We start from the raw sequence: 21,127 nt of genomic DNA, 5'->3' as shown, positions 1-21,127 counted from the left end.
CTGGCTACGCGATCCCCAGGATTTCTGTTCTATGTAGGCGGCCCATGACCGCGTTTACAAAAAATAACCCACGGCCGATCCTACACTTGAAGGATTCCGTATTTGGGGATTTTGAATTTGGGGATTTTGTGTTTGGGGATTTTGAATTTGGGGATTTTGAATTTGGGGATTTTTTTTTTGAGATTTTGTGTTTGGGGATTTTGAGCCTCTCCCTGTTATCAGAGTCTAAAATATATCTGATAACATAAATAAAGTGCTAGTATCCTGTGTATATAACCCAAATAGATGTTTTTTGTTAGATTACTTTTTTGCTGAGTTATCTTGGTTTTTAATAGACTTCGAGGGTTTTGTTATTTGTGGTGACTTCAATGCTATTAGTATAGCGTCATCAATCACAAAACGATCATACAACCTGATTCCCTATCTGCGCTTCGAGGGCGATCTTAAGGCCACACCAGAGGTGGACGGTTGGCGCAAGGGTGCTCAAATGGTGGACGAGGCGATACATGTGTACAGAGATGGTTCCAAAGTAGTGGAAGAAGTAGAGTGTGCCGTATACTGTACTGATCCGGAAATAAACAGATCTTACAGGGTGCCGAATTACTTTAGCGTTTTCCAAGCGGAAATAGTAGCCGTAACCAAAGCAGTAGAAATTCAGAAAATAGCCCAAGCTGCAATCGTGTTAACTTTTATATTGACCGTCAAGCAGCAATTAAGGCAATAATCTCGCATACCACAGCACCTAAATGCGTGTTAGAGTGTAAGCAGTCCCTGGAGAGAATCGGGACAGGGAGAAGCATACATCTATATTGTGTCCCAGGGCATATGGGAATAGATGGGAATGAAAAAGCGGATGAACTAGCTAAAAAGGGCGCATCCCTTGAAGCTTGCTCCGTAGACGTCCCAATTAGACTGGGCGAGATTGGGAGAAAGCGTGAGGTGCACATGATCGACCAAGCGGGAAAGACGTGGGTTCAAGCGCAGGGCTGTAAAGTTTCTAAGATTATGTGCAGGTCTTACAACCTTAGACTAACAAAGTTGCTTCGTCCCGATCAGACAAACCTCTCGATCTAAACGCTGCCAGCCTTTCCAAATGAACCACTTTCATTTTGGTTCGTGGTTTGCCAATGGTTTGTATGCGGTACACTAAATCGTTGATCCGTTTTATAACTTTATATGGGCCTTCCCAATTACACTGCAATTTCGGGGACAAACCCCTTTTTCGTTGTGGGTTGTAAAACAGCACCAAATCTCCTTCCCTAAAACCTTCCGAATTAATTGCTTTATCGTATCTGGCTTTCATCTTGTCACTCATAATCTTTGCTCGTTGTCTTACAAGATCGTGTATCTCTCTCACTCCTCTTCCAAGACACCAGTGGATTTCTTGAAATTTATCTCCGCATCGGCATTTATCCGAAACTTCAAATCAGCTGGCAGTCGAAGGTCATTGCCAGAAATTACTTTTGTAGGGGTTTGGCCCGTTGTCTCATGCACTGCTGATCGGTAAGAATAATGGGATGCGGGTATCCCACTCCTTATGGTACTTGTCTACTACTTTCCTTAAATGCTCCTCCAAGGTTCTATTGAAACGTTCCACCATACCATCGGACTGAGGATGCAATGCAGTTGTCCGTGTTTTTCGAATGCCCAAAGATTTACACATTTCCTGGAACACAGCTGATTCGAAATTCCTGCCTTGGTCAGAATGTAACTCTATTGCTACGCCATACCTTGCAACACAATTGTTTATAAACACTTCTGCTACTGTTTCTGCTTCTTGATTTGGGATTCGGTATACCTCTGGCCATTTGCTGAAATAATCCATAACCACCAGTACATATTTGTTTCCGCAGTTGCTAATAGGAAATGGACCTGCGACATCCATAGCGATCCTTTCAAATGGCGCACCTGAGTTATATTGCTTCATCTGGCCATGACTTCGGGTCTTGGGCCTTTCGCTCTGCTGCAAACCTCGCAGTTCGCAATCCACTCAGTGACCGACTGACGATAATCTACCCAATAGAATATCTGTTTAATCTTCTCGAGCGTCTTCGCGATTCCGAGATGACCTCCGCTTGGACCATTATGCAGCTCGCTGAGCACGTCAGGAATCCTCTTTCTGGGAACAACTATCAGTTTCTTCTTGCATTGACCATCCTCACTCTCCCATACTCGATGCAAGCAACCGGATATCAATTCTAAACTGTTCCACTGTGCCCAATATGACTTCGCAATGGGACTCTCTGCTGACATCTCCTCTATATTTTGTCTTTCGTTTCGTTCGAGCCCTTAAATAACATGTGACAGATCTGTATCTTCTAGCTGACACTTCCTTAACTGTTCCTTGTCCCATTCATCTGTACATGTTATAGTCATTAGCCGGACATCTATAATGTCTTCTTTAGCCTCGGCCTTTGAACAGTGCTTGCATTCCAAACTACATGGTCTTCGTTACATTGCATCAGCATTTCCATGGGTACTTACTACCTTTTCGATGTTCAATGGAAAAGTCGCTCGAACCACCGGGCCAATTGTCCTTCCGGATTACGGAACTGCAGAAGCCATTTCAATGCTGCGTGATCTGTCCTGACGCGGAATCGCTGGCCGTAGAGGTATTTGTGAAAATGTATAATGCATTCTACCAATGCCAACAGCTCTCTCCGTGTAACGCGTGTAGTTCCTCTCTGGTTTTCCAATCGAACGGCTGTAATATGCAACTACCTTCTCCTGTCCATCGACCAGTTGTGATAAAACGCCTCCTATAGCATATCCGCTCGCATCTGTATCTAGAATAAACGCTGCTCCTGGAATCGGATATGCCAACATTGGGACAGTGCACAAACGCTCTTTCAATGTTTGGAAAGCTACTTCTTGCTCCTTCTTCCATTCAAAAGCTTTATTTTTTCTTGTTAGCTCGTGGAGGCTATGGGCTACGCTGGCAAAATTTGGTACAAATCGGCGGTAATATGTGCACAGACCAAGGAAACTTCTCAATTCATGCAGATTCTATGGTCTTGGCCAATCCTTCACTGCTTCTATCTTTTCATTCACGGTGCAGATGCCCTCCGTCGTTACTTTATGACCCAAGTAACTAACTTGCTTCTTGAACAGAGAATACTTTTTGGGACAAAGTTTCAGACCAGCACCAGCTATTCTTTGGAAAACCTCCTCCAAGTTCTTCAGATGTTCTTCGAAGTTCTTTTCCACTACGATGATGTCGTCTACGATGATGCCGTCATGTTTTCCAATGTAGTCCTTTCAGTACCTGATCCATAAGTCTTTCAAAAGTAGCTGGTGCACTACAAAGTCCAAAAGGCATCACTGTAAATTGCCAAAGACCATCACCGACATTGAAGGTTGTTTTTTCTTTATCTTCCTCCTTCACCTCAACTCAGTGGCTACTGGACTTTTCAAGTCCAGTGTGGAAAACCATTTCGTACCAGAGAGCAATGGGTAGCTATCCTTTTTCGTAACGTCATTCTACTTCCGGTAGTCCACGCAAAACCTCTTTTTTCGATCCTCCTTCTTTACAAGTACTACCGGTGAGCTCCATGGACTAGCTGATGGTTCGATGACGCCGCTGTCGCTCATTTCTTGTATGATTTGACTCACAACTTCCTGCTTCGCCAATGGAACATTACGGACGGATCGGCCTCGCATCTCCAGAGTCAATTTGATGTTTGACAACGTTGGTGCGGCCTGGTTTGGAGCCATCTTGGCCAAATATGTTCCCGTACTCTAGGAGCAGTTGTTTTGCCTTACTCTGATATTCTTCCTCTAGTCCCTCCGCCCATGCCATGATGTCATCTGAAAGATCAATATTTCTATTCTATTCTATTTCTGGAGTTGTTCACAATTGATTATTACTTCAGCCTCTTGGCATCTTCCCCAAATATCTCCTCTGGTCAGTTTGAGTGGTGACTTGAACTCATTGAGTACTCTTACCGGGATAAGTACATCCTGGTTTGTTATATCCAGGGCTTTTCCTACAAGTACATTCCGCGTTTATTTGTTTGCTGCCTCGACAACGCACAATTTGTTTGTCCCACAATCTCCATCAGCCTTTGCCCAGACGACTGCCTCGGATTTTGGTGGTATTTGCTGACTCTCTCCCACCAGCACTCGTTTACTGCTGTAGCCTCTCTCGTAGCCGAAATTAAGTGGCACATCCATGTTCTTATATCGCATCGTCTTGCTTTGCATATCGATCTTGATGCCTTGGTGGATTAAGAAGTCCACTCCAATTATGATTTCATCAACAATATCTGCCACTATAAAATTGTGTAGTACCGTGACGTTCCCAATTGCTACTTCACCTGCTACTTCTCCAATTACCTAGGTGTCCTCTCCCGTGGCTGTACGTAGTTTTGCTCCCAGCAGTGGTCTTATCTTCTAGTTGACAAAATCTTATCGATTGATGGAATGATATGCACCCGTATCTACAGTCAGTAAACGTTCCTTTCCATCCACATGTCCTCCGACAGTAAGATTGCTTGACATTCTTCCAATTTGCGAGATAGAGATTATGGGGCATTCAATTGAGGGAGACAGCTGTCGCTCCTTGCGGCTGACTCGCTTTAGTTTAACGATTGGGTGAATTTGGAGATTTGCTCATCTCCTTCAGCTATGCGTTTACGGCCACCCACATTGCTGGAACTGTTAGGACCGGTGCTGCAATGGCGTGCAATGTGGCCTGGGTTGCCGCGCTTGAAACATTTCATAACTGCAGATTTTTTCTGTTGTGACCCTTTCAGTGCTTCCAAAATTGTGCCTACCCAATCTGGTCTTTCCACTTCCACATGATGAGCTTTTTACGCTGGCTTACTCAAAAGTGAGGCTGTTTCCTGAGTCAGTGCATGCGATACCGTTTCAGCAGATGTTAGTTTTGGATTCGCATATGTAGCTCGTTTCGTTTCCACATCTCGTATGCCATTTATGAAGCTCTGGATTTTTACCCTCACGGTGTATTCCACGGGTGCGTCCGCATTTGCTAGATGAGCCAGTCTTTCGACATCTGACGCAAACTCCTGCAAAGTTTCATTCGCTTTTTGGTAGCGGTTTTGCAACTCAATTTGGTATATCTGTTTCCTGTGTTCGCTTCCGTATCGCCTCTCTAGAGCGTTCATCAATGTTTCATAGCTGTTCCGTTCGTACTCTGGAATCGTCTGTAGGATTTCCGCTGCTGGCCCTTTCAATGCCACGAACAGTGCAGCAACTTTATCTTCCGCATTCCAGTTATTAACTGCTGCGGTTTTCTCAAAATGTGGCCTAAAGACCTGGAAAGGAACAGAGCCGTCAAAAGATGGTGTTTTACCTTTAGATTACTCGCTGAAGCAGCTGGGCGATTTATTTGCAACTCCGGTATACGACTTCTCAAAGCTTCTATCTCGGCATCAATTTTGTCCTCGAGCTGACAATTTTTGTATCCTGTGCTTCCAGCTTTGATGTTACCCTTGCTTCCTGTGCTTCTAACTGCGAAGACATTTTTGCCACCTGCAATGATAAGCGCTCCTCTTGTGCTTTCAACTGCTCGGCCATACACGTCTTCTGTTCTTCTAGTTGAGATGACATATCCGTTGAAATTTGTGATGATATTTCTGAAATGCGTGTATTTTGTTCTTCCATCTTGGATGTTATACGGTTCTCCTGGGATTCTAGTTGAGATGCCATATATGTCTTCTGTTCTTCCAGTTGAGATGACATTTGCGACGGCATTGATGTTACTGTTGATGTTTGTGCAGATATTGCAGCCAATATCATGTTAGAGTCTGTGCTCGTAACTGTCTGCGCTGTTTCATTTTTCTCTTCAACTTTTGTTGTCTCCTCGCCATCTGCTCTTCCACGTTATTTCCTTCTGCCTTCATTGCCTCTCTTAGTCGTGCTTGAAGTTCGATTTTAATGCCACGGCTCTCCAACTGCTTCTTCAGCTGCTGGATCTTCAATTTACTCCACTTTGCCATGTCCAAGTTGTATCCAAAGTCTTCGGAATTTATTCAACAATTCCTCTTCTGACGCGAATTGTAACGAATTTACTGACATTGCGCTTAGTTGTAATCTTCTGCTAACGTTCGAATCACTAAACTGTTGAATAAATAAATCCAATATTTAATAATGCAAAATGGCCTTTATTAAAGTACTTCACACTAACACTTATAACTCGCAACTAATAGCTTGCTTAAATGAAACTGATAATACTGCTATTGCTTGCTAGATAGCGTCCTAAATCCAACTGATTGTCACGCCTCTACTTTTGCGGCATTTTATAGTGTTTGGTTTCCTCGTTGACATTTCTAGGCGGTTCTGCTCTAGAATCTACTAGTTGGTTATCTGCTACAAGTTTCTCAGCTATAACTACAGATGCACAATTTTTATAGCTTCGCTCACATGCGCGTGTATTTGTGAGCGACACTTCCACAATTATAATTGCATATCTCAGATAACATATCTGTATCTGTATATATCTGTGTTTGTGCGTTGCTTCTCCGCTGCGTGTACGTACATATGTGTAGACATAATGATTGAATTATTGATGTGCATACAGTCACTGCTTAGCATCGGCTTAGAGATGACAGTACCCCTTAGTGTTGCTAATATTCGTAACAGTATTAAAGTTTTTATAACAACCTCAATTTAAAATTATTTATTTTGTTTTTAAAACTTTTGCTTATGCACCTAAAAAGTATTTGTCTTACAGATACAACCACTATATTAAATAAATACAAATATATATGTATGTGTGAAATTTGGTAAGGGCATAGCTTCTGTGACGATAATGAAAAATGGGCGAAATAGTTTGAAGCCACGCTCAGTTTTTATACACAGTCGACCGTATGTCCTTCCGCTCGGCCGTTAACACGATAACTTGAGCAAAAATCGACATATCTTTACTAAACTTAGTTCACGTACTTATCTGAATTCACTTTATCTTGGTAATAAGAATGGGCGAAATCCGACTATGACCACTACCACTTTTTCGATATCGAAAATTTCGAAAAATGAAACAAATGCCATAATTCTATTATAACCGCACTGCGTTACCAGGCTTCACGCACTAAACACACCCCTAGGTACAAATGGCATCGCTGTCAGCTGTTGCTGAACAGCAATGCCAATTGCACTCAGCAGGGCCAATTGCATTCAGCGATGTAAAATGATGGCCGCTGAGCGTGGGTGAAAAGCGAACCCGAGTGATTTCGTTTTTGGACACTTGCAGTGCCCGGTCGTAAAATCTAATTAGTGGAGAAAACTAAAGTAAAGATTTATAAAATACAAAGACCGAAACCAAATTGTGAAACTAAAACATATATTATAACCAAAAAAAGGTGTAATGTGAAATTAGAATAAAGAACGTGTAGTAAATTAATATGAATCATGAACAAACACAATTTACTTTATATAAACTAAATCTAACCAAACATAAAAAAAAAAACAGACTTATTGTTGTGTGTGTGGGAGCTGGTGTGCACATAGGGCTGCATACCCACAAGCGTGAGTATTATCCCGGCAAAAATGGTTGGTGTTAAAAGGCCAAACTTAAATGGCGACCGTGACGCCGGGCCTCGGAATGGCGGCCACAGTGGCGAAGAGGCACTAAAAATCAAAAAGAAAAAAGCTTAAAAATTTAAAATCCAAAAAATGTAATCAAAAATGAATTAAACAAACAAAAAAAAAACAAAAAAAATATTAATATTACAAAATTTTTTCCTGAATTAATATTTAATTTACACAAAATTTTAAAATCTACAAAAAAACCATAAAAATCCAAAAAAAATTTAAAAACTAAAAACAACCAAAAAAAAAAAAACATGGTCTTTAAAAACAAAAACTATAAAATCTACACATATTATACAAAAATTTAGAAAAACCCTACAAATATGGGGAAAAGTACAAAAAAAATCAAAAAAATTTAAAAATTACTAAAAAATTATAAAATTAAAAAAAAAAAAACATTACAAAAAAATTACAAAATATTTAAAAAAAATTCCTCTACAAAAAAAAAAAAAGTACAAAATCAGAAAAAAATTTCAAAAACATACAAACATTTAAATAAACAAAAATTACTAAAATTCTCAACAAATGGCAGTATTGGTGGTGTATGGCAGTGGCTAGTGGAAAAACATCATTCAAAAGACATGTAAAGAACATATAGACACGTTTAATACAAAAACTAATTAAAAGACGGAATTAATAAGAAATTGTTTTAACTAATAATAAAAGAAACTAAACGGCAGCAGAAATAATGCATAAATTAACAATTACACGAAAAACAACAAAAACTAAAATATAAGTTTTGAAAAACTGTACCAAAATCTTGGTGAAAAAGAAACGGCACTAGCCACGCCACTGATAACGGCCCTAGCCACGCTACCAGCATAGCGGCAAACCACCGTAAGCCCAAAAAAACAACAAAACAGCAAACACCTTTCATGGAAAGCCAACCTTTCATGGCAGAACAGCAAGCGCAGCAGCAGCAGCAAAACAGCAACAGAAGCAGCAGACCAGCAGCAGCAACATAACGGCAAGCGATCAAGCGGTAACGAAGCGCAGCAGCAGTTGGTATGAAATAATTTTTGCATTATATACATTATATCAAAATAAAATAAACTTACATTTTTATTCCATTGAATATTCATTATATTTTCTATCAAAAAAAAAATTATTTCATATTAACCTTTTTCTGAGGTTTCGACATCTACAAAATAATACATTTCAAATTATATTTTCAATTTTGGAAAATTACATTAAACAAAAAATTTTTAATGCAAACATACAATTTCCTCAGATATACATACATATATACATGTGCAAAATGTGTAAAGGTAGGCACTGTGGGACAGGGTCGGACAAAAACAGACACTTTTTTTAATCATCATTAATTGCTTTATTGGTATAACAGTTGCTGAAATTAAATAAATTTTTAAAAGTTTCCTAGTTTTAGTCCCACTCTGCCCTACAGTGGGCTCCATCAAAAACAATACAAAAAAAAACATATTTAATATATTTTTTGCATAAAGCGTTGGTTCCGTAATTAACCAAAAAGATTTTTTGCGTAAACGGTGGTTCCGTGAACAACCAACGGAATTTTTTTTAATCCCGGTGCGTCCGAGGATATTCATATTACAAATTTGAAAAGATGCGGTGCGCCCGTATCTATAAAAATAAAACCATACAATTTTAACAAAGCGGTGGTGCGTCCGTTATCAACAGCCAAGTCCTTTTACCAAAATAAAATATTTTCCTTTGAAATCAAGTTAAACTAGATTACTTCAATATACATTCAATTTATCATTAAATATTCAGTCTTTCATTAAATTTCCGGATAATTCTTTCAATTTCACATCAATATTCAATTCAATTTCTGTTAAATTCTCATAAGCAATTTCTACAAATTCGACTTTAATCAGTTTAAATATTTCTTCTTTTTTCCTACTACATATGTTTCTTAGAAACAAAAAAGTAGTTCCCAGAATTTCAGAGCAAAACTCAGATTCCGAAAATTCAGATTCTAATTCCAAACATTCAGATTCCAATTCCAAAAATTTTAGTTCCGGTAGTTCCGATTCCGAAAATCTTGACTTTAAAAGCCCAGTTTCCGCAGGCTCAACCACATATTCGCCCAGTGCAATCAAAAACCTTGTTGTTATACTTTCTTTGTCCAGAGAATTTCACAGATTTGAGGAATTGCCCGAAACACATATTTCAAATCCTCCTAATTCCGATACAAATATGGCAACTCCTGAGGAAAAAAGATCGTTTATCAGCATGTGTGCTGGTATTATGCGTGAAAATTATAGCGGTGAGCCCGTGGGTCTTAAATCTTTCATTAATAAAATTGAGTTAATCGAAGAATTTGTTGACGAAAATTTAACTGGCACTTGTGTTTCATATATTAAATCCAAACTCGATGGTAAGGCTCGAGAAGCAATACCAACTCAAATACTTTCAGTTAATGATATAAAAATAGTACTACGTAACCGCATAAAACCCGACAACTCCAAAGTTGTGGCCGGAAAAATTGCAGCTTTGCAAGTTAATAATAATAATTACACCGATTTAGCAAAACGCGTCGAGGAATTGTCTGATTCTTTAGAGCGTTCGCTCATTATCGAAGGGATTACTCAGGCCAAAGCCCATGAAATGGCCATTGAGCAAACAGTTAATGTTTGCCGTGGGCCATTGCCGTTCTCACTTAATCGCTGTTTACACCAGCGTTGCCATATATTTTTCCCCAAAGTCCTCAAACGCCACCCAAAAAATCATCAAAAATCGTCATATCTATGGCAACAAACAAAGTCGATTTAGGACGAAATTGGGTTATTACCAGGTGTCGTACGATGAGATCGCCGATTTCATTCAACAATATTATCTTTAAAAGCGCTCTCCTGAAAATTGTCTTTGGTTGTTATGTCTTGTTGCCACATATAACATATAAAAGCCTTTTTAATTTATTTTGTTTTATTTTATAAATGACAAAAATGTCTTAAAAGATAAATTTTTAAAAGGTACTTGTTTTCAGTCTATTTCATTTCTTAGTTAAACATTTTGACAGGAAAAGTAGTTTAATTTTAAATAATCTTGAGCTCCAGGCCTAACAATAATTTGTTTGTCTTATAATTACATTTTTTTCTTTCTTCTATTATAATTTAATTTAAAAAAATGTTTCAGTTAAGAAAAAATGTATCATAACAATAATAAGATAAAATAATTATTGTTAGGCCTTGAGCTCGATTCGAACAAGCGATCTTACAAGTCAATAGGCCGAAATAACAACAAAAATTGTAATCTTAAGCCAGCAATATTTCTTTTAATGTATCAGTTTTCAGACGGTTTCTGATTTTTATTTTGTTTAAATTATTGTAAAAAGATTTAATGAGCTGATAGGCCTTAGTTAAATAAAACACAATATTTTAAGTCAGGACTGTCAAACACAAATAGAAAAAAGGACTATTAGAATAATATTCTATTTTGCATATAGGTATATAATAAAGGAACTTACACATATGACTATGTTTGATCGACTGATCAGATGTTCAAAAATTAAGTATAATAAAGCATAAGAACGAAAGTAAACTATAGAAAATACCGCAAGTGTAAACAAATTTTTGCAATAACAATAATACATAGGACAAAGAACAATAAGGCAGAACAAGTAAGGAAGGTTAAGTTCGGGTGTAACCGAACATTACATACTCAGTTGGGAGCTATGGGAAAATAACCATGTAGGAAAATGAACCGAGGGAAACCCTGGAATGTGTTTGTATGAGATGTGTATCAAATGAAAGGCATTAAAGAGTATTTTATGAGGGAGTGGGCCATAGTTCTATAGGTGGACGCCATTTAGGGATATAGCCATAAAGGTGGATCACGGTTGACTCTAGAATACGTTTGTACGATATGGGTATCAAATGAAAGGTGTTAATGAGTATTTTAAAAGGGAGTAATCCTTAGTTCCATATGTGGACGCCGTTTCGAGATATCACCACAAAGGTGGACCAGGGGTGACCCTAGAATTTGTTTGTACAATATGGGCATCAAACGAATGGTGTTAATGAGTATTTTAAAAGGGAGTGGGCCTTAGTTCTATAGGTGGATGCCGTTTCGAAATATCGCCATAAAGGTGGACCAGGGGTGACTCTAGAATGTGTTTGTACGATATGGGTATCAAATTAAAGGTATTAATGAGGGGTTTAAAAGGGAGTGGTGGTTGTTGTATAGGTGGTCGCCTTTTCGAGATATCGCCATAAAGGTGGACCAGGGGTGACTCTATAATGCGTTTGTACGATATGGGTATCAAATGAAAGGTGTTAATGAGTATTTTAAAAGGGGGTAATCCTTAGTTCCATAGGTGGACGACGTTTCGAGATATCGCCATAAAGGTGGACGAGGGGTGACCCTAGAATTTGTTTGTACAATATGGGTATCAAAAGAAAGGTGTTAATGAGTGTTTTAAAAGGGAGTAATCCTTAGCTCCATATGTGGACGCCGTTTCGAGATATCACCACAAAGGTGGACCAGGGGTGACCCTAGAATTTGTTTGTACAATATGGGCATCAAACGAAAGGTGTTAATGAGTATTTTAAAAGGGAGTGGGCCTTAGTTCTATAGGTGGACGCCGTTTCGAAATATCGCCATAAAGGTGGACCGGGGTGACTCTAGAATGCGTTTGTACGATATGGGTATCAAATGAAAGGTGTTAATGAGTATTTTAAAAGGGGGTAATCCTTAGTTCCATAGGTGGACGACGTTTCGAGATATCGCCATAAAGGTGGACCAGGGGTGACCCTAGAATTTGTTTGTACAATATGGGTATCAAAAGAAAGGTGTTAATGAGTGTTTTAAAAGGGAGTAATCCTTAGTTCCATAGGTGGACGCCGTTTCGATATATCGCCATAAAGGTAGATCAGAGTTGACCCTAGAATTTGTTTGTACAACATGGGTATCAAAAGAAAGGTGTTAATGAGTTTTTTAAAAGGGAGTAATCCTTAGTTCCATATGTGGACGCCGTTTCGAGATATCACCACAAAGGTGGACCAGGGGTGACCCTAGAATTTGTTTGTACAATATGGGCAGCAAACGAAAGGTGTTAATGAGTATTTTAAAAGGGAGTGGGCCTTAGTTCTATAGGTGGATGCCGTTTCGCGATATCGCCATAAAGGTGGGCCAGGGGTGACTCTAGAATTCGATTGTGCAATATGGGTATCAAACGAAAGGAGTTAATGAGTATTTTAAAAGGGAGTGGGCCTTAGTTCTATAGGTGGACGCCTTTTCGGGGTATCGCAATAAAGGTGGACCAGGGTTGACTCTAGACTTTGTTTGTACAATATGGGTATCAAAAGAAAGGAGTTAATGAGTATTTTAAAAGGGAATGGGCCTTCTTCCTATAGGTATTCGCCTTTTCGAGATATCGCCATAAAGGTGGACCAGGGGTGACTTTAGAATGAGTTTGTACGATATGGGTATCAAATTAAAGGTATTAATGAGAGTTTTAAAAGGGAGTGGTGGTAGTTGTATATGTGAAGGCGTTTTTTAGATATCGACCAAATGTGGATCAGAGTGACCCAGAACATCATCTGTTGGATACCACTAATTTATTTATATATGTAATACCTGCCAAGATTTTAAGGGTTTTTTATTTCGCCCTGCAGAACTTTTTCTTTTGCTTCTACTTAATATGGTAGGTGTCACAACCATTTTATAAAGTTTTTTCTAAAGTTATATTTCGCGTCAATAAAACAACCTTACCATGTTTCATCCCTTTTTTCGTATTTGGTATAGAATTATGGCATTTTTTAATTTTTCGTAATTTTCGATATTGAAAAAGTGGGCGTGATCATAGTCGGATTTCGACCATATTTTATACCAAGATAAAGGGGCTTCAGATAAGTACGTGAACTAAGTTTAGTTAAGATACATCGTTTTTTGCTCAAGTTATCGTGTTAACGGCCATGCGGAAGGACAGACGGACGACTGTGTATAAAAACTGGGCGTGGCATCAACCGAGTTCGCCCATTTTCACAGAAAACAGTTAACGTCATAAAATCTATGCCCATACCAAATTTCAAAAGGATTGGTTTATTTTTGTTCGACTTATGGCGTTAAAAGTATCCTAGACAAATTAAATGAAAAAGGGCGGAGCCACGCCCATTTTGAAATTTTCTTTTATTTTTGTATTTTGTTGCACCATATCATTACTGTAGTTGAATGTTGACATAATTTACTTATATACTGTAAAGATATTAAATTTTTTGTTAAAATTTTACTTAAAAAAAATTTTTTTTTAAAAGTGGGTGTGGTCCTTCTCCTATTTTGCTAATTTTTATTAAGCGTACATATAGTAATAGGGTAACGTTCCTGCCAAATTTCATCATGATATCTTCAACGACTGCCAAATTACAGCTTGCAAAACTTTTAAGTTACCTTCTTTTAAAAGTGGGCGGTACCACGCCCATTGTCCAAAATTTTACTAATTTTCTATTTTGCGTCATAAATTCAACTCATCTACCAAGTTTCGTCGCTTCATCTGTCTTTTGTAATGAACTATCGCACTTTTTCGATTTTTCGAAATTTTCGATATCGAAAAAGTGGGCGTGGTTATTGTCCGATATCGTTCATTTTAAATAGCGATCTGAGATGAGTGCCCAGGAACCTACGTACCAAATTTCATCAAGATACCTCAAAACTTACTCAAGTTATCGTGTTAACGGACAGACGGACGGACGGACGGACGGACGGACATGGCTCAATCGAATTTTTTTTCGATACTGATGATTTTGATATATGGAAGTCTATATCTATCTCGATTCCTTTATACCTGTACAACCAACCGTTATGCAATCAAAGTTAATATACTCTGTGAGCTCTGCTCAACCGAGTATAAAAATTGTTCTTGCGATTGATTCGTTTTGACCTCAGCGAAGCTCGTGGTAACTATAAAAAATGCCTAAAGCTGTGAAAAGAGTCCCAAGTATTTTCACATTAAGCAAAACTAGGGGTCCATAAATAGCATTGAGTATCAGAAAAGTTGTGCCCGAAATGGATACAGTGAGTGTAAGATCACAGGTGACGCTTTTTTGCATTGGTGTCAGTTCTGGTGTATCCATACTTGTATCGTTGATGATTGTGTAGAGCACAGCATCGGCTGGCCGTAGTTCGTCATTCAGATTCATGGACGCCTTTAGTTGACTTAGATATGGTGAGGATTGCATTTTTGTATACCTTACCATAAAACGGACCGTTCTTCAGATGAGCTCAGATTTTTTGTTGGCGGGTTCGTTTTTGTTTTTGTTTTAAAAACGAACGAATTGTATATCGGCTCATGTGGTTATGTGATGTTTCGATGTGACGTGAAATGGGGGTATGATATGATATCTTGCTTGATAACATGTTATGCCATCTCATCATGTCAACTATTAGTAGGAAAATTTATAGCGTTGGGTGTTGGTGTATGATCAGCATCAACTTTAGACGCTGCTTCACGATTGGTACAATCCCAACTGAATTGAGCGTTTTTGCTTATTGCTAGAGTTGATGTAACTATTTCAATACGTCTACTAAACCCGCGCCAGCATATCTGACATAATTGAGAAGGTATAATTGGGCTTTGATTGTAATAAAGGTGCATATTTAAGAGATGGAAAGCGTTTAGCCCAACTTACCCAACCCTTTAAAGCAATAAATCAAAGATGGATGCGCTTCAGTACTAAGGGTAAGGAAAAAAAACCCTGTGTGACATTATCATACGATATGGAGTCGTGCGATGTCAAGTGAAAAGGCGCTACATCACATCAGTCCATGGCATGTAAATCGAGCACCATCAAAGATGAACTATTTGCTAAAAGCGTTAAGAGATGATAGCACACGAGTTAGACCATATAGAGATGCTACGAAATAATATCCGCTCGATATGATATCCCATCACTTAAGAGGTAATGCTGCATCGTAATGCCGGGCCGAAAGGCTTTTTAGGTATAAATATGTATTATTATTTTTTTTTTTTTAGGAGGATTCTGACGGGAGGAAGCTGCGGGTTAATAGTTTTGTGTTATGGAGATTTTATTTTTTTTAAGGTTCGGTACTTCGGAGTGGATAATAGGAAGTGAGTTTTCTCGGTGGAATGTGGGTCCCTGAAAGGTTAAGCGGGAGTAGTGTCTGTTTCGCCGCTGGGCGCTGGTAATAGCACCAATTTAGCGGTGGGGCGTGTTGTTTGCCCTTTCGTGGTATCCAGGTCCACTACACGCACGCGGTCATCGGGACCAGGGTGCAATTTGACGACTCTTCCCATTCTCCACTCGTTCGGTTGTAGGTTGTCTTCCCGAATGACAACTAAGTCGCCTAGGTTGAGATTGGGTTGCGATCGTTGCCACTTAACCCGCTTTTGCATCTCAGTGAGATATTCGGCCTTCCACCTATTGCAGAAGGTTTGGTGTAGGGCTTTAAGTTTCTGCCATCGATTTACGATGTAGGCCGGGGTCTCTGTAGTGTCCAGTTCGGGAGGAGCTAACAGATGCCCCCCAACGAGGAAATGACCGGTGGTAAGCGGTTCCAGGTCGTAGGAGTCGTTGGACGTAGGACTGAGGGGCCTTGAATTGAGGCACGCCTCTACTCGGCACAATAAGGTGCCAAACTCCTCAAAAGTGTATTTGTGATCCAGAGCGATCTTTTTGAAATGGGTTTAAAAACTTTTAACCCCAGCTTCCCACAGGCCCCCACGTGAGGAGCTCCAGGGCGTATGAAATGCCATGCCAGGTTTTGGTGGCTATATCTTGAGATGGTACGATCTTTGGTTTCTTGCAGAAATGCCTTGAATTCTGATCTTAACGATCGCGAAGCCCCTACGAAGTTAGTACCATTATCAGAATATATGTTTTTCGGACAGCCTCGTCTGGCGGCAAACCTGGAGAAAGCGGCTAGGAAGGATCCGGTGGAAAGATCGCTCGTCGGTTCAAGGTGGATGGCCTTGGTGGAGAAGCAGACGAATAGGCAGGCATAACCCTTTGAAGTCCGACATCCTCTACCGCTGTATGACTTGATGTCGAACGGTCCGCAGAAGTCCACCCCGGTATTGGTAAACGCCCTCGAGAACGTGGTACGTTCCTTAGGAAGTATTCCCATGAGTTGCGTTAGCGAACGCTTTTTGTACATTGCGCAGACCTTGCAATTGTGTATGACAGACCTAATCATATTTTTGACGCGGGGAATCCAGTACTGAGTGCGGATGAGGCGTAACATCAGCTGGTTTTCCCCGTGCAGTGAGATAGAATGGATAAATTGAACCAACAGACGAGAGAACCTGCAGGAGTAGGGGAGAATAATAGGATGGCGTTCATTGAAGGGGAGGTCACTGGAGGAGCCGAGTCGCCCCGCTGTTCGGATGATCCCATTTTCATCTATGAAGGGGTTGAGGCGTAGAATTTCGCTTTTACCACTTATCGGTTTCCCTTCATTTAAACAATGGTACTCTTCGCGGTAATATTGATTCTGAGAGATAATTATTAAACGCTGAGTTGTTTCCTTTATTTCTAGTGGAGAAAGTGATTTTGACTTCGGTTTTCCGGAAGATTTAGTTTTCGGGTGGGTTGCTTTAAAAAATCGGAAAATATAGGAAATTACTCGTAAAGCTCGTGATAGATCGGAGAACCTATCAAGAATGTTAGAATTAGTTTGTTGGGTCGTTGCGTGAATTCGTACCCTTTTTTCCTCGATGTTCGTATTATAATCGCCTTCTTGCGCTGGCCAGTTTTCGTGGTCTGCTTGCAGCCAGGAAGGGCCCTGCCACCACAGAGAGTTGTTTATTAAATCCGACGCTGGCAGTCCTCTGCTTGCTAAGTCTGCCGGGTTTGACGCTGAGTCGACGTGCCGCCAAACCTTGGTTCCTACCTTTTCTATGATTTTGGTTATTCTATGGGCGACGAAGGTAGACCACGAGCATGGTGGCTTCCGGATCCATGCGAGAACTATCGTTGAGTCTGTCCAAAGGAACACTTCTCGATTTACAAGGTTTAGGTTTTCAATAACCGATTCTGTTATTTCGGCAAGCAGGACAGCACCGCAGAGCTCTAGTCGTGGCAACGAAATAGTTTTAACTGGGGCTACTCTGGTTTTCGCCATAAGCAGGTTGGTATGGGTTCGGCCTTTTTCATGAACTCTAAGAAAAACAGTAGCTGCGTATGCTTTTTCCGAGGCATCGCTAAATCCATGTATTTCGACTTTGTCTCTCTCCGTAAAATGAACCCACCTCGGGATGCGCAGATCGTTGATCCGCATGTATTCCTGCGTGAATGCTTGCCAGCGCTCAAGTGTGGTTGGTGACACGGCTTCATCTCATCCTGTACCCTCTAACCAGATCTTTTGCATAACGATTTTGGCGACTATTATCACGGGGGCTAACCAGCCAAGAGGGTCGAAAAGCTTAGCAATCTCTGAGAGTATGCTTCGCTTTGTAGTGGCGCTGTAATCTTCTATTGGTTTCGCCGTAAAATAGAAATAATCAGCGTGCGCGTTCCACCTTATGCCCAGTGCTTTCACCATGCTGGTATCTTCAAATTCTAAAAAGTTCTCTGTTAGCAAATATGATTTCGGTATGCCTTGTAGAATTTTCTTGTAATTCGACGTCCATTTTCTTAACGGAAATCCTGCTGATTGTAATGCCTCGGTTATTTCATCTCTTGCCTTTATTGCGGTATCAATACTGTGGCCGCCGGCGAGTACGTCGTCTACGTACATATAATTCCTTAGAATGTCTGCTGCCATTGGGTGCGTGTGCTCCACGTCATCGGCGAGTTGATGCAATGTCCGTATTGCTAAGTATGGAGCACAGTTCACCCCAAAAGTTACTGTTCTAAGTTCGTACAGACTTATTGTATCCTTTGGATCTTTTCGGAATACGATCCGCTGATATCTTGTTTGATCATTATTTACCCATATTTGACGATACATCTTCTCAATATCGCTGTTGAAGACGTATTTAAACAATCTCCACCGGAGTATCAATACAGTAAGATCGGCTTGGAGAATGGGACCTGGATAGAGGGCATCGTTCAAACTTTTGCCATTTGTCGTGGGGCACGATGCGTTGAATACAACTCGTACTTTGGTTGTGGTACTGTCCTCCTTAATTACGGCATGATGCGGAAGGAAGTAGCAGTCTGTCGATTCTGACGCTATGTTTCTTACTTGTTTCATATGCCCCAATGTTTCATACTCAGATACGACTCTACTATATTCTGTTTGTGAGGTTGGGTTTTTTCCAAGACGTGTTTCGTTTCGATAAAATTGAGCACATGCGCTTTTTAGTGATGGCCCTAAACATACATCTTTTCTAAATGGTAGAGAAACTACGTATTTCCCGTCGATGTTTCTTACTGTGGTGGATTTGAAGAGTTCTTCACAGTATTTATCATCCTCGTGCTCACTCCTCTTTTTTGGAATTTCCTCTAGTTCCCAGAACGCAGAGAATTGTTTGGACAGTGTAACTTCATTGAAATATGATACTATATTTTGGGTGTTGTTTATCGAGTCTGATCGACCTGTCAGGATCCACCCGAATACGGTTTCCTGCGCTATCAAATTATTTAACACATCCTTTTTCAATACGCCTAACATGATTTGAGGATATATGTCTCCTCCCAATACCAAGTCGACTGGTTCGTTCACGAAGAATCTTTTGTCGGCAAGAACAAGATCAGGGAACGCTTGTCGTGTCATTGGATCTACATGGCAGCTAGGGAGATTTCCTGTTAGTTGGGGTAAGACTAACATGATTGTGTTTATTGTAACTAGAGGGTTTATTGGTGAACCTAATTGTATGTGACACGCTTCCTTTACCTGTGCCGAAATCGTGTTGTTAATGCCCGATACTTGGGCACTCACTCGTTTGGAAGGCAACTTAATTCGCCATTTGAGTCGCTCGGATATGAATGAGCATTCTAATCCAGAATCTATTAACGCTCTTGCTGAGAAGCTAACTCCATTATGTTGTATATTGACTCTCGCTGTGCCTAGTAGTATTCCCTTGCTTGAATTTGCGAAACATGAATTTACGTTATTAACCCGAGTGTTTATTGTTTCAGTTTCGCGCCTAGCTTGGGCCTGTATGGATGTAGATGGACCGTTGTCAGCTGAAGCACGTGGCTCGTTTGTTTGGGGTTGAATTGGAAGGTGGAGTAGTGAGTGGTGTCTTGACTGACACGTCCTACAACGATATGTGCTGGAACATTTAAAAACAGTATGTCCAGCGGATAGGGAATTCAAGCACCCTCGTATGCTCTTCACATGTTCAATGCGACTGCTTGTGGTCAGGCGTAAGAATTTCTCACACTTTGCGATTCTGTGTGCCGCACTTTTGCACATCTTGCATGTTGGTTTGGCTTCACTAGCCTGAAAGGTCAGCTTTTTCGATGGCGTTTCCGCGCTTGATCGAGAGGATGGATTTTTAGGGGGCTTTCCTTTCAGCCCTGTGACGGTTTCCAATGTTTGGAATCTATTCGTCAGGAATTTGTCCATATCAACCCATTTCGAGATTTCAGTTTTGTTTTCTATTGTTTGTTCCCACAAAGCCAATGTAGTTTCAGGCAGTTTAGTGGAGCATAAATATGTTAAGATTGCATCCCAGTTGGATATGTCGATTTGATAACACTGAAGCGCTGAGATGCAATTGTTTATATCTCGTTGCAGTTTTTTGATCGAGCTACCGCATTCGCTGTCAATTGCATTTAAATTAAGCAAAATTTTCAATTGTGCATTTACCAAGATACGCTTGTTTTCATAGCGATCGTATAGATTCTTCCAAGCTGTTTGGAACCCATCATTAGTTAGTGGACATCGTCGCACTATTTCTTTCGCTTCCCCTTGTGTCTTTTGGTTGAGGTGATACAACTTTTCGACTGGGGTAAGGCGTTTGTTAAGTATGTATATGGCGCTGAACATGTCCCTGAAGGACGGCCAGGAAATATAATCTCCTTTAAAGACATCTGTGTCACAAGGAGGCAGGCGTACGCTATATTCGCGACCGACGGAATCTGTTTCTTTCTCTAACTTTTCTATTTTTTCAGCTAGCTCATTTATTGCCGCTTGGCATTTTAAGAAACTGAAATAAGTGGCTTTATGTTTCTTTTTAACTGCTGATATGTCCTTTGTTTCGAGGTCTGATGAACTCAGAAGATCGTCGTATGCCCGTTTTGTCTTTTCCCACAAGGCTTTTAGTTCCTCCGTTTGAAGTTTTAAGGAGTGTTTACTGTGCTCAGTTGTGGGCATGGCATTATAATCTACCTCAAATTCTGCCACTGCATCTGCCTGGCGGATATAGCTCTCCATTTTCTTATTAAATGGAAAACAAAATTATTAAACACAAAGTATTTAATGAAATTTGCCTTTGCAGAGATTCGTGAATGAGGTGACTGATCAATATCCTAGGGATTGAGAGTTGCTACACTCGCTGTGTCGCGGAAGTGTTATTACAATCGTGCCACCCTACGTAACTAATATAGGTAAATGGGTGTGTGCACGAACCCAAATGATATTTGTGTAATATGTCAAAGGTGATTAAAGTGCAACACCCTCCTATGGACTGTGGCACAACTGCTACTTAGTTTGAAAGAACCGACCAGTTAATTATGACGGAAAATTTACA

General features: G+C 40.1%; 2 long non-coding RNA genes across 4 annotated transcripts in view; one reads left to right on the top strand and one right to left on the bottom strand.

Moving 5' to 3' along the window:
• Nucleotides 1-21,127, bottom strand: part of LOC137241046 (uncharacterized) — a 285,496-nt gene that overhangs the window by 262,083 nt on the left and 2,286 nt on the right. The gene's annotated exons all lie outside the window — the stretch shown is intronic.
• LOC137241048 (uncharacterized) overlaps nt 8,012-21,127 on the top strand; it is a 68,981-nt gene continuing 55,865 nt past the window's right edge. The window contains exon 1 of the long non-coding RNA XR_010949898.1: nt 8,012-8,556. This is a non-coding gene — a long non-coding RNA (uncharacterized lncRNA). The remainder of the gene's footprint in view (nt 8,557-21,127) is intronic.

The sequence above is a fragment of the Eurosta solidaginis genome, chromosome 2, assembly GCF_040869045.1.
Source record: "Eurosta solidaginis isolate ZX-2024a chromosome 2, ASM4086904v1, whole genome shotgun sequence".
Classification (NCBI taxonomy): domain Eukaryota; kingdom Metazoa; phylum Arthropoda; class Insecta; order Diptera; family Tephritidae; genus Eurosta; species Eurosta solidaginis.
Note: the sequence above shows the minus strand (reverse complement) of the source record. Positions and strands in the feature narration are given on the sequence as shown.